Source organism: Pseudonaja textilis, chromosome 1 (assembly GCF_049901715.1).
Source record: "Pseudonaja textilis isolate UNSWEBS1 chromosome 1, rPseTex1.2, whole genome shotgun sequence".
NCBI lineage: Eukaryota > Metazoa > Chordata > Lepidosauria > Squamata > Elapidae > Pseudonaja > Pseudonaja textilis.
This window is the reverse complement of record NC_141990.1, coordinates 256,501,685-256,512,578: the sequence shown is the minus strand read 5'-3', so window position 1 is coordinate 256,512,578 and position 10,894 is coordinate 256,501,685.

Sequence of the window (10,894 nt, the reverse complement as noted above, 5' to 3'; positions counted from 1 at the left end):
TGTAACTGCAAGCTGACTGCTAAGTATCTGAAACACAGTCACCTTTCCACAGGGATGCTACAATAGCTACAACTATGAGAACCTATCATGAGTACCTCTCATTCAATATGTTGTAAGTTCAAACTGTTACTGAATAAATAGTCATTCAGCAGTGATTAGTTGTATTCCCCACATCCACGAAACAATCATACTCATTTGGGAAGTTGCTACACAATCCACATGAGTTCTTCCTTGTATCTATGTGTGTGAATAGAAGGCTTGCAGGGTTGGGTGAGTGTTACAATCTCACACTGAGCTTTGGGCAGCTGCAGCTACTCTGCTGTCAGGATTCCAGTGATTGCCCTAATTAAATCATGACCATCGAACCAAGCTTCAAAAGATTTATTAGGAGCAACATGTCTGGCATTAACCTGTATGACGCTAACTCTGGCATACGTAATTTACAATCACATGTGACCCTGTTTCCCCCCTTCCCATTGGGTATGTCATAAATCAGATTCTCCAATGAAGCACGTTCATGAGCTGGGTGTCATCAATCACGTTCTCCAATTAAGGATTTTCATGGACAGAAGATCTGGTAGCTTAGTTACAATCTTTGTCAGATAAGTGTTGAAATGCACCTCTGGTTTTAAACTGCCGCACTGTTCCTTCATATTTCCTTCTCCCCCTCCCTCCCCCATTTATGGCAACTCTAAAACAGGCATAGGAATGCTTTATGAGTTGACATCCATGCATGACAGAGTTAACTACCGGTTCGGGATTTATGAACTTCCCTGCACGCTGTGAGCCGCGCACCTGTAAATTGTCATCAGCATGTTGTGTACAGAGACACAGCCTTTGAAACAGCCCTCTTTTCCTGCTTTTTTAACTGCAGCTGTGCCTCATTCGGCAGCTGAAGTTGAAAAATCAGGAAATAAAGATCAGGTAAGAGCCTGGGTGGGCGCGTGGGCAAAAACTTCAGCAGACATAGAACCGGTTCTATGTCTGCTGCTCTTCAGAGCTACTGGTTCTACAGAGGTGGACAGAACCGGTAGAAACCCACCCCTGCATCCATGGCTTTAAAGAGCAGAACCACAAGGAATCATTTTTTGAATTAAGGATGTTGTTGAATCATCTGCACAGCAGAATCACTGAGCTATGACTCAGTGATACAATGCAATGTGCCCACTTGGTTGTTTAATGTATTTATGAATAAAAGATAAGGAAAGCCTGTAAAGACATTAGATTTGTGTTGTGCAGACATGAATGTTAGTACCTTCTGCATGCAGAAGATGCCATGTATTTCATGTGTTTCAGGTCCTTTTGCCTAGAATCTAATGACTCTTACATATTTCCATCAATGTCATTTTTCTTACTATAAAACAAAATGATTATTTTTTTTTCCACTTAGCTCTCCTATTAGCAATAACCTACTGTCTCCATTCAACATGTAAAGCCAGGAGGTTCTGATGCTGAAGAGGTCTGAGGCCTCAGGTGACCAGTGTAAAAGAAGGCTGTTTGCCTCGTTTCGTGAAGTGATACAAAACATATTTGAGTCCTTGTTTGTTTTCTTGTTTATGAATTAAAGAATTGCTCTGTGATGGATATTTCTTCCTGAATGATGTGTGTTTTACTGGGCAAATTGCTTCATTTACATACTGTACTTTAGAGCTGCTGTCAAAAGGAAGAATTTGGGAAACAATTCCCCTAATTCCACACAATTCATAACATAGTTCTGCTTGTGTAGGAAATAAAAGGCCAGTTGGAACTAAGTATCGGAAATTGCCAGGTTCATTCTTTAAATATCCTTGAATTGCTATGATTCTAGAAAAACAGCTGCCAAATTGAACTGACATCAAACCAACCTTTCAGCAAGAAAATGGGCATAGCTGACCCGCTGGCTGCAATCTTGATAGCATGGATAGAAGCATATGGCTTTCTTGGAGACAGATGATCATATGAAAGGAAGATGGAAAATGTCTTCATCTTTAACAGTTGGATTTTTCTCAGCCCTTTCCAGATGGCTTGTAGCCAACTCTGTGGACTGAAAATGCATTGATTTTCACTGGAAAGACAGAACGGAAGAGTGAATTTGTCAATTGTCCTGGCTCTGGGTCAAACATTATTATTGTTTGAGTGGTGGGGGGAGGTATTGTGATGCCATCCTAAGCCTGAACTAAATGCAATGCTAAACCCAAACCACTGTTTCAATCTTATGGCCAAATTCCATAACTTATTACTATTATATGCACACAAGAACATAGGATGCTGTAATGTATCAGTATAGTATATGTGCGGAACCAAACAATGTGCCCTTTTGTAGTTGACAAAAACTTTGTCAATATGCAGATTTTCAAAGATTTGTTGATATGGTACCCAGTGTGTCGAAAACTAGCTAACTAGTAGATGTATGCCTAATCTTTTTTATTTTCAGATCTTGCCATTTTGTGATCTTCTCCAATTCTTTATCTTTTATTCTAATATCTCCTGGTACTGGTCACATCAATTATCCACACTTTCTTTTTTTTCAACCACAGTTATTTCTGTTTTATTATACAACATTTTATCAGTCTATATTTGAAAACCCCATAATATTTTAGCCTGCTCATTTTTTACTACATTTTCAACTATATGTTCCAACCAATTTTTCATTATTGTGAACCATTAGGAAACTTTCCTTCCTTCCTCCCTCCCTTCCTTCCCTCCCTCCAGTGATTAAAAAAATAATTACTGGAAGAAGGCGGAGCCTCCTCGCTGACAGACCGTAGATCGCGACTCTCTGCGGCTATGGTCCGTACTCTTTCGTTGGAGAGCCCCGATTATTATGATTAGGGGCTGAAGCTGCCTTGGAGGAGCGGCGGAGTAAGGGGAAGCCGCAAGCCAGGTTGAGGGGAACTGCATCTCCCCCCCTGGGCTTGGTCTTTTCCCCCCCGAAAACGACTGCAGCGGTGGTTTAAAATGGCCATCCCGAAGAGGAGTACTCAGCTGGATTAAGATTTGTGCAGGAGGAAAGAAAAAGGTGGATAACATCTGAACCAGGACAACTGGGCAATACAACTAAACAAAAGTACCCTGGGATTAAGGTAACATGGAATTTTTAAGAAAAGAAAAGTGAGCAGTGAAATTACAAAGGGACGGGGGAAAAAAACAAAATATTTTTGACAGCTAAGCGGAACTTCGAACCAGGAAAGGAAGAAGCTGGAACTAAATTTTTAACTAAATTGGACAAAAATATTTTGGGAATAAACAGGCATAAAATAAAGCTGGACTTAAGATTGTCAAATAATAATAATAATAAAGTTTACAAATTGGAGACTGGACTGTGCTGGAATATTGAGGTTCAAAAAACCCTAAATAAAAAAATAGGGGGAAAAGGTGAAGACTTTGTATGATGGAGAGTGCCCCCTTTTGACAGGGAAAGCATCCTGTTTCTGAATGAACTTGTGTGGATATAACATTAAAGAAATATTGAAACAAAGTAAAAATCTTAGAAAGTGAAAGCAGAACCAGAATAAAGAAAAAAGCAAGGAAAGATTGACTGTGGGATTGATTGATGTTTTTGGTATAGACCCTGGGCTGGAATAACTGAGAACTTTAGAAAATTGAAAGAAGAAAGAAGGAAAGTAAAAGTGTTGTGGTTTTTTTTTTTTTTGTGGACTTTAACGATCATAAAATATAAGAGTGTGTAATGATGATATCTCTTGGGGAATTAAAAATGGAACTTAAAAATATGAGAGAATCACTACAGGAAAGAGGCGACTCACTTTGCTCTGTGTTAGAAAAAATGGAAATGGCGATTGAAGAACAAGAAGAAAGAGCTTCAGAGGAGGAGAAGTCAATTCAAGGAGAAGACATTTTAAATAGACAATTAACACAAAGAACACTACAAAGAAGTGGGGAAAGAAGGAAGGTTAAAAAGATGAAATTTAAGAAGGCAATCAGAAGGGGGAATACCTGTGAAGTCAAGAAAGTCAGAAAGACCCAGCAGAAAAGGGGAAAGGAAGATATTAAGAAAGAGGGATATAAACTGGAATGGGAAAAGATATGGGGAAAAGAGGGGAAGGAGAAGCAGTAAGAAACAGGTGCATGAAATAAAGAAAATAGTGAAATGTTGAAAAGAAATTGTTTTTTCAGAGATAATGGTTGATGAATTGAAAAGGGGATTCTGCAGGGTGACAAGAGGTAATAAGAATATTTCTGCAATTAAAAATATTTAGAAAATAGGGTAATATAGATACTGATAACTGTTATTAAAAATCAAGGGGGGAAAATATGCTGTGGAATCCAAATGAAAAGATGTAATGATTATTATTGTAACTTCTTAAAAATAATGGTTTATTGGGAATCAAGATGAGGAAATGAAGGTATATTTTAATCATTGAGGTGTCACACTCAAAAGTGTTTCTCCTCAAAAGGGGAGAAACCTGTACTTGTTTTTTTTTTTAGTGTTAAAATTTGTATTAATCTAGAATTTATAAAAAGAATGTGTAATGGAAAGGGGATATGACAGACTAAAGAACCAACTAAATTAATAAGTTAATATAGACTGTTAAAAGCAAGAAGAGACATTGATAACTTATTATTATTATTATTATTATGCAAACACATATTGTTTATCTTTATTTTTAAAATAAATATTAAAAGATTATATTTGAAATAATTGAAATGAAACAAAAAGATGTTTCGATTGAGATTAATGAAAGGCTAGAATTAATGTGTTTGTTTCTCTCCTTACTGAAAATTTGGAATGGAAAAGGAAATAATAGAATTAAGTATGCATATATGAATGTATAATTGCTGTCATATTTGTATGTAAAGGTGATGACCCAGAAACATGTTGTCCACTAAAGAGATTTTTGTTTTTAATGTGAAAAACTGAATAAAATTTGTTTAAAAAAAAAATTACTACCGGTTCTGTGTGTGTAGCTTGGTGGGCATGGCTTGGCTTGGTGGGCATGGCAGGGGAAGGATACTGCAAAATCTCCATTCCTTCCCACTCCACTAACCTGAATTCCAGCTCCGTTCTCCTGTGCAGGGCAACAAAAGAAGATCCAGCCAATCAACTGGGACTCAGGAGGCAGAGAATAGATGGGGCCAGGGCCAGTCAGAGGTGGGATTTGCCGGTTCTTTGAACTATTCAGAATTTCTCCTACCAGTTCTCCAGAACTGGTCAGAACCTGCTGAATACCACCTCTGCCTCCCTCCCTCCTTCTTCTTTTCTTCCCTCCCTTTCTCCCTACTTCCATGTCATTCTCATTATCTGTCCTTATCTTCCTCCTCCTCCTCCTCCTCCCCTCCCTCTGGGAAGCTTGAATGGAGAATATCAGTGGGGGAAGCAGCAGGCAGTTTCAAGCCCAAGGTGAGCAGGGTGATAAATGCTTACTGCCAGGTGGGGAGGGAGTCTGCATGGGTGTGGATCAGAAAGGGTACACTGGAATGCATGAAAGGTGTCATGTGCAGGTATGCATCAGAGATGAAGCATGGATTGGGAAGGCATCCAGGTGATTGGCATTGATCAAGAAGGATGCCAGGGGTGTGCAAGAGTTGCTGTGCAGGGCATGCAAGAGATGACTTGGGTTGGGGAGTTTGCCTGAGTGTGCTTGGAATTGTGCAAGAGATGCAGTGCAGGCCAAGGACAGCACACAGTGGTGACACAGATCAGGAAGAGTTGTGGAAGCGTCTAAGACTGCCACATTGGTTGGGGAAGATTTGCAGGTTGGGAAGGGTGCCCAAGAAGGGGCGTGGATCAGAGAAGGCACCTGGAGGCTTGGAAGAGTTGCTGTGCAGTCAGAGAAGGCACCCAGGATTCAGAAAGGATGCATGGGAATGTGCAAGAGATCCTGTGTGGGTCAGGGAAGGTATATGAGAAGGGCAGCATGACTCAGGGAAACCACATGAGGAAGGGCAACACAGATTGGGGGAGTGCATGGGGCCTGACATGGGCAGGAAGGATTCATGGGGGTTCTTCCTTCCCTTCCTTTCTTTCTCTTTCCATCAGCCAGGAATTGGCTGCTGCTGGGTAAGGGAGAGATCAAGCCTGGATGAAGTGATTGAAACAAACCTAATGAAAATTAATATATTTTGCTATAGGAAATTTATAATTCACTGTAATAATGGTGCCATCACATGGCACTTCTTTTACAGGGAAAAAATACTTCATAGACTTCCGCATTTTAGGATCAGTGGAATTAAGTATGAAAGCAATCTCAATTTAATGGGTGACATTATAGACATTATAGATTTCTTGGCAAAAATTTAGGAGTAATTTTCCATTGACTCCTTCCAGAATGTTTCATCTTCCCAATCCAGCTTACTAATGTGGTATTGCCTGGTGACTTCACATACCAGTATGAATCAGATGTAAATTTCTTAGTTGTTTGATATCATCTTAGATAAGCAAGGCGTTACCATCAATCTCGACTAGGAAAAAGTTAAGAGCCTAGATTCAAATTTGTTTGCCCAATATCCATGTAGTTTGCTTGGCAGCATTATGGAAATAATTTTTCTTTGATTTCTTTTACTTTCCATTCTAATTGACAATCCAGGAATCTCCCTGTAGATATCCATCCAAGAATTGGAGTAAACCCTGCTTAGCCGGAGTTGTCTACTTCCTTCCACATCTAGAAGAATAGAAAGTTAAAATTAGATAGAAATTGATTTGTGGGTGTGAGTTAGAGATGGAAAATAGATGACAGAAGAGGAATGTTTAAATTATTACTCATTCTTTTATCTCTTATGGATGTTCAAAGTGCTTATTAATTATTGCAATATCTCTGGGCAAAGACATGACCTAAAAAATCAAATGTGTATTATGGTGGAACCATGCAAATGCAGTCTTTCATGCTCATGAGGCAACAGTGGATACAAGTCTGTATGTGATGTGTTTATATCTTGGCATTACAACAGAAATTCTATCACTCAGTTTCTTCTTTACTGCCCCACCCAATCCACCCCGTTACTTATGTATTTCAGCTCTTCAGTCCAAATCAGGAAATAGATGACTGCAATGCTCCTTTATTGAGAATTCTGTAACCTGGCTGCATTTCTCTTCCCTTCTTCTCTTAATCCAGGGGAAAAGGGAGGGAAAGAGGATGAAAAGGGGGAACCCAGACTACATACATACACTTGGCTTATTTTGAAAAATGCTATTATTTTAAAATGTTATTGTGCATTTAAGAATTTAATAGAGCATTTCCTTATTCTCAAGTTAACTATTTTATTTCCAGATCTCCTGAATGTTGGATTGTAATTTTCATCATTCTTAGCTAATCTGCTGGCTAGAAAATATTGGACTATTTAACAAATAAGTAAGTTCAGTAGCCACAAACTAAAGGTGTTTGCAACTAAAACTGAGCTAATATTGGCAAAAGATTCTAATTCTATAAAAATGCTCAAAACAAAAGATTCCATATATCAACTACCAATGAAGAAATCTCTCTTGGCTTAGCCTTTTCTAACAATTGTGATAAACAGTATAATAAGACTGAAACCTTATCAGAGAATGTTTACTCTGAATGGGTTAAATCTCAGGAGCACATTCAGCTATACAATGTGACTTATAAGTGAGGACACCACAGAGACCTACTAACTGAAGAGGGAATTATGTTGCCTGCAAATGAGTTTCTAAAATTTGCATAGAACAGCATGAACATACTTGGAGTAAAACTAGGTTTAGTAGCTGGCCCAAAAGAACCAGTACAGATCTAACTTTTGCTGGGTATGCTACTGGTTTTAAAGGGATAACTGAGGCTTGTAATCTATTAAATATCTCTATCTTATTGAAAGCTTCAGCAGAGACTAATATCTATGGATACAGCTGATGAAGAAAGATACTTTTGGCTTTTGTACTATGTAGAAATTATATTGAACTGGGACAAAGAGACTGAAGGAAGGCAAATATCCTTATTTTCAAAACAAAAAAAGTGGGGGAAAGGAAGATCCAGGAAACTACAGACCAGCCAATTTGACAGTCAGTCCCAAAGAAAGGGACTGAGTTACTTGGCATTAAATTCACAGATTTCCTGGATAAGCATTTAAACTGAACAGCGGGGACAGAGAACTAATGGATTCAGAACATCTCTGTCCCCAGCAACCTAAAACTAATAAGGATACCAGTGCATGCTGGTGCAAACATCCAGTAGATGTTTGTGCAGGTAAAATTATCAACCTTACTGTCAACCAAAACCAAGCATTTAATAGTGAGTGCCACACCATGTGCACTAATCAAACAGGTGGCAAGAAAGTAGGGACAGGTAGGCACAACACAGGTTATGTAGACAGTAAACACGGTGTCAGACATAAAGATCTCAAGTGCCTATATACAAATGCACAAAGTCTGGGGAACAAGCAGGGTGAACTCGAACTACGAATACATGAAGGTAAATATGATATAGTTGGAATAACAGAAACTCGGTTGGATGAAACCCATGACTGGAACCCATGACTTCAATTATCCTGATATCAATTGAAAAACTAATTCTGCACCAAGTGAGAAATCAAATAAGTTGCTAACCAACCTAGCTGACAACTTTGTTGTCCAAAAGGTAGAGGGTGAAACTAGAGGGACAACCATACTGGACTTAATTCTTACAAAGAAGTGATAGAGGGAGTTGAAACTACAGGAACCTTGGATGAGAGTGACCATGTCATACTAGAATTCAACATAACACAAACACAAGCAACAGAACATAATGACACCAGAGTCTTGGATTTTAAAAGAGCTGATTTCAATAAACTCAGAGAGAACTTGGGAAAGATTCCATGGATGAAAATCCTAAAGGAGAAAACAACTCAAGAATCTTGGGAAACTCTGAAAAGTATGATCATAGAAGCCCAGACTAGCACAATACTACTGAGAAAGAAAAACAAGAAATCCAAGATGAAACCAGCATGGCTACACAAAGATCTCTCTGGCAAATTGAAAGAAAAAAAGGACAAGTACAAAAAATGGAAAGAAGGACATACAACTAAGGCAGAATATCAGCAGATAGCCAGAATCTGCAAAGACGAAGTCAGGATAGCAAAGGTTCAGAATGAACAAAGACTTGCAACAAAAGTCAAAGATAATAAAAAAAGTTTCTTCCACCATATAAATAACAAGGAAAAAAAACAAGGAAACAGTCAGTCCACTAAAGAGAGAAGATGGCAAGGAAGTAACAGGCAATAGAGAGAAAGCAGAACTGCTTAACTCATTCTTTGCATCAGTCTTCACGCAAAAAGAAATTATATCTCAACCCACCAAAAACATAACTGTAAAAGACAGACCAGAAATAAAAGTTAAAATAAGCAAAAAATAGTAAGAGAACACCTGTCTGATCTTGATGAAAACAAATCACTGAGGCCTGATGGATTACATCCCAGAGTATTAAAAGAGCTGGCAGAGGTCATCTCAGAACCACTGCACCATATCTTTCAAAAATCCTGGAGCACCGGGAAACTACCAGAGGACTGGAAAAGAGCTGATGTGGTTCCCATCTTCAAAAAAGGAAAAAAAACAGACCCAGGAAACTATAGACCAATCAGCCTAACATCAATACCTGGGAAGATACTGGAAAAGATAATAAAAAAACCAGATCTTCCAACACCTAGAAACAAGTAAAGTAATAACTAGCAGTCAGCACGAGTTTGTTAAAAACAGATCATGCCAAACCAACCTTATTTCATTCTTCAACACAGTGACTAAATTAGTAGACCAGCAAAATACTGTGGACATAATATATTTAGATTTCAGCAAGGCATTCAACAAATTAGACCACAAACTACTTCTTAGTAAGCTAGAAAAAGTGGGATAGCACCACCACTAGATGGATCCGCAACTGGCTGGCAAACTGTACTCAACGAGTAGTCCTTAATGGGTCTAAGTCTACATGGAGGGAAGTAAGCAGTGGGGTGCCACAAGGTTCCATCTTAGGCCCAGTACTCTTCAATATCTTCATTAATGACTTATATGAGGGAATAGAAGGGGAACTTACCAAATTTGCAGATGATACTAAGCTGGCAGGAATAGCTAACGCCCAAGAAGATAGGCTCAAGATCCAGATGGATCTTGACAGACTAGAACACTGGGCCATATCTAATAAAAGCTAATGCAATCCTAAGTTGTATTAACAGAGGGATACAGTCAAGATCAAGAGAAGTACTAATACCACTCTATAAAGCCTTAGTAAGATCATATCTAGAGTACTGCATCCAGTTTGGGTCACCACATTATAAAAAAGATGTTGAGGCTCTATAAAAAGTACAGAGAAGAGCAACTGGGTGATTAAGGGACTGGAGGCTAAAACATACAACGAACGGTTGCAGGAACTGGGCTTGCTAGTCTAGTAAAGAGAAAGACTAGGGGAGACATGATAGTGGTCTTCCAATATCTGAGGGGCTGCCACAGGGAGGAAGGGGTCAAGCTATTTTCTAAAGCTTCTGTAGGCCAGACAAGGAATAATGGATGAAATTGAATAAGGAGAGAAATAAGGAGAAATAAGGAGAAACTTTCTGACAGTGAGAACAATCAACCAATGGAACAGCTTGCCCTCGGAAGTTGTGGGAGCGCCATCAGTTGAGATTTTCAAGAAGAGATTGGACTGCCATTTGTCAGAAATGGTGTAGGGTCTCCCGCTTGGGTGGAGGGTTGGACTAGATGACCTACAACGTCCCTTCCAACTCTGATTATCTGTATCTGTATCAGTTCCTAGGAGGATTCTAAAGCAGATTATAAAGAACTAACCTACTCTTGAAAACAATATGGTAATCACTGGAAATCCACATGGTTTTGATAAAAAAATCAAGTATTTCCAAATTATCCTTATTTTATTATTTTAGATCAAGTGACTCCATAGCAAACTATAGAAATATTGTTCCCGTAATATATTTTGAATATTTAATGAAGCTTTCCACATAGTTGTATTTAGAAAGTTACTTA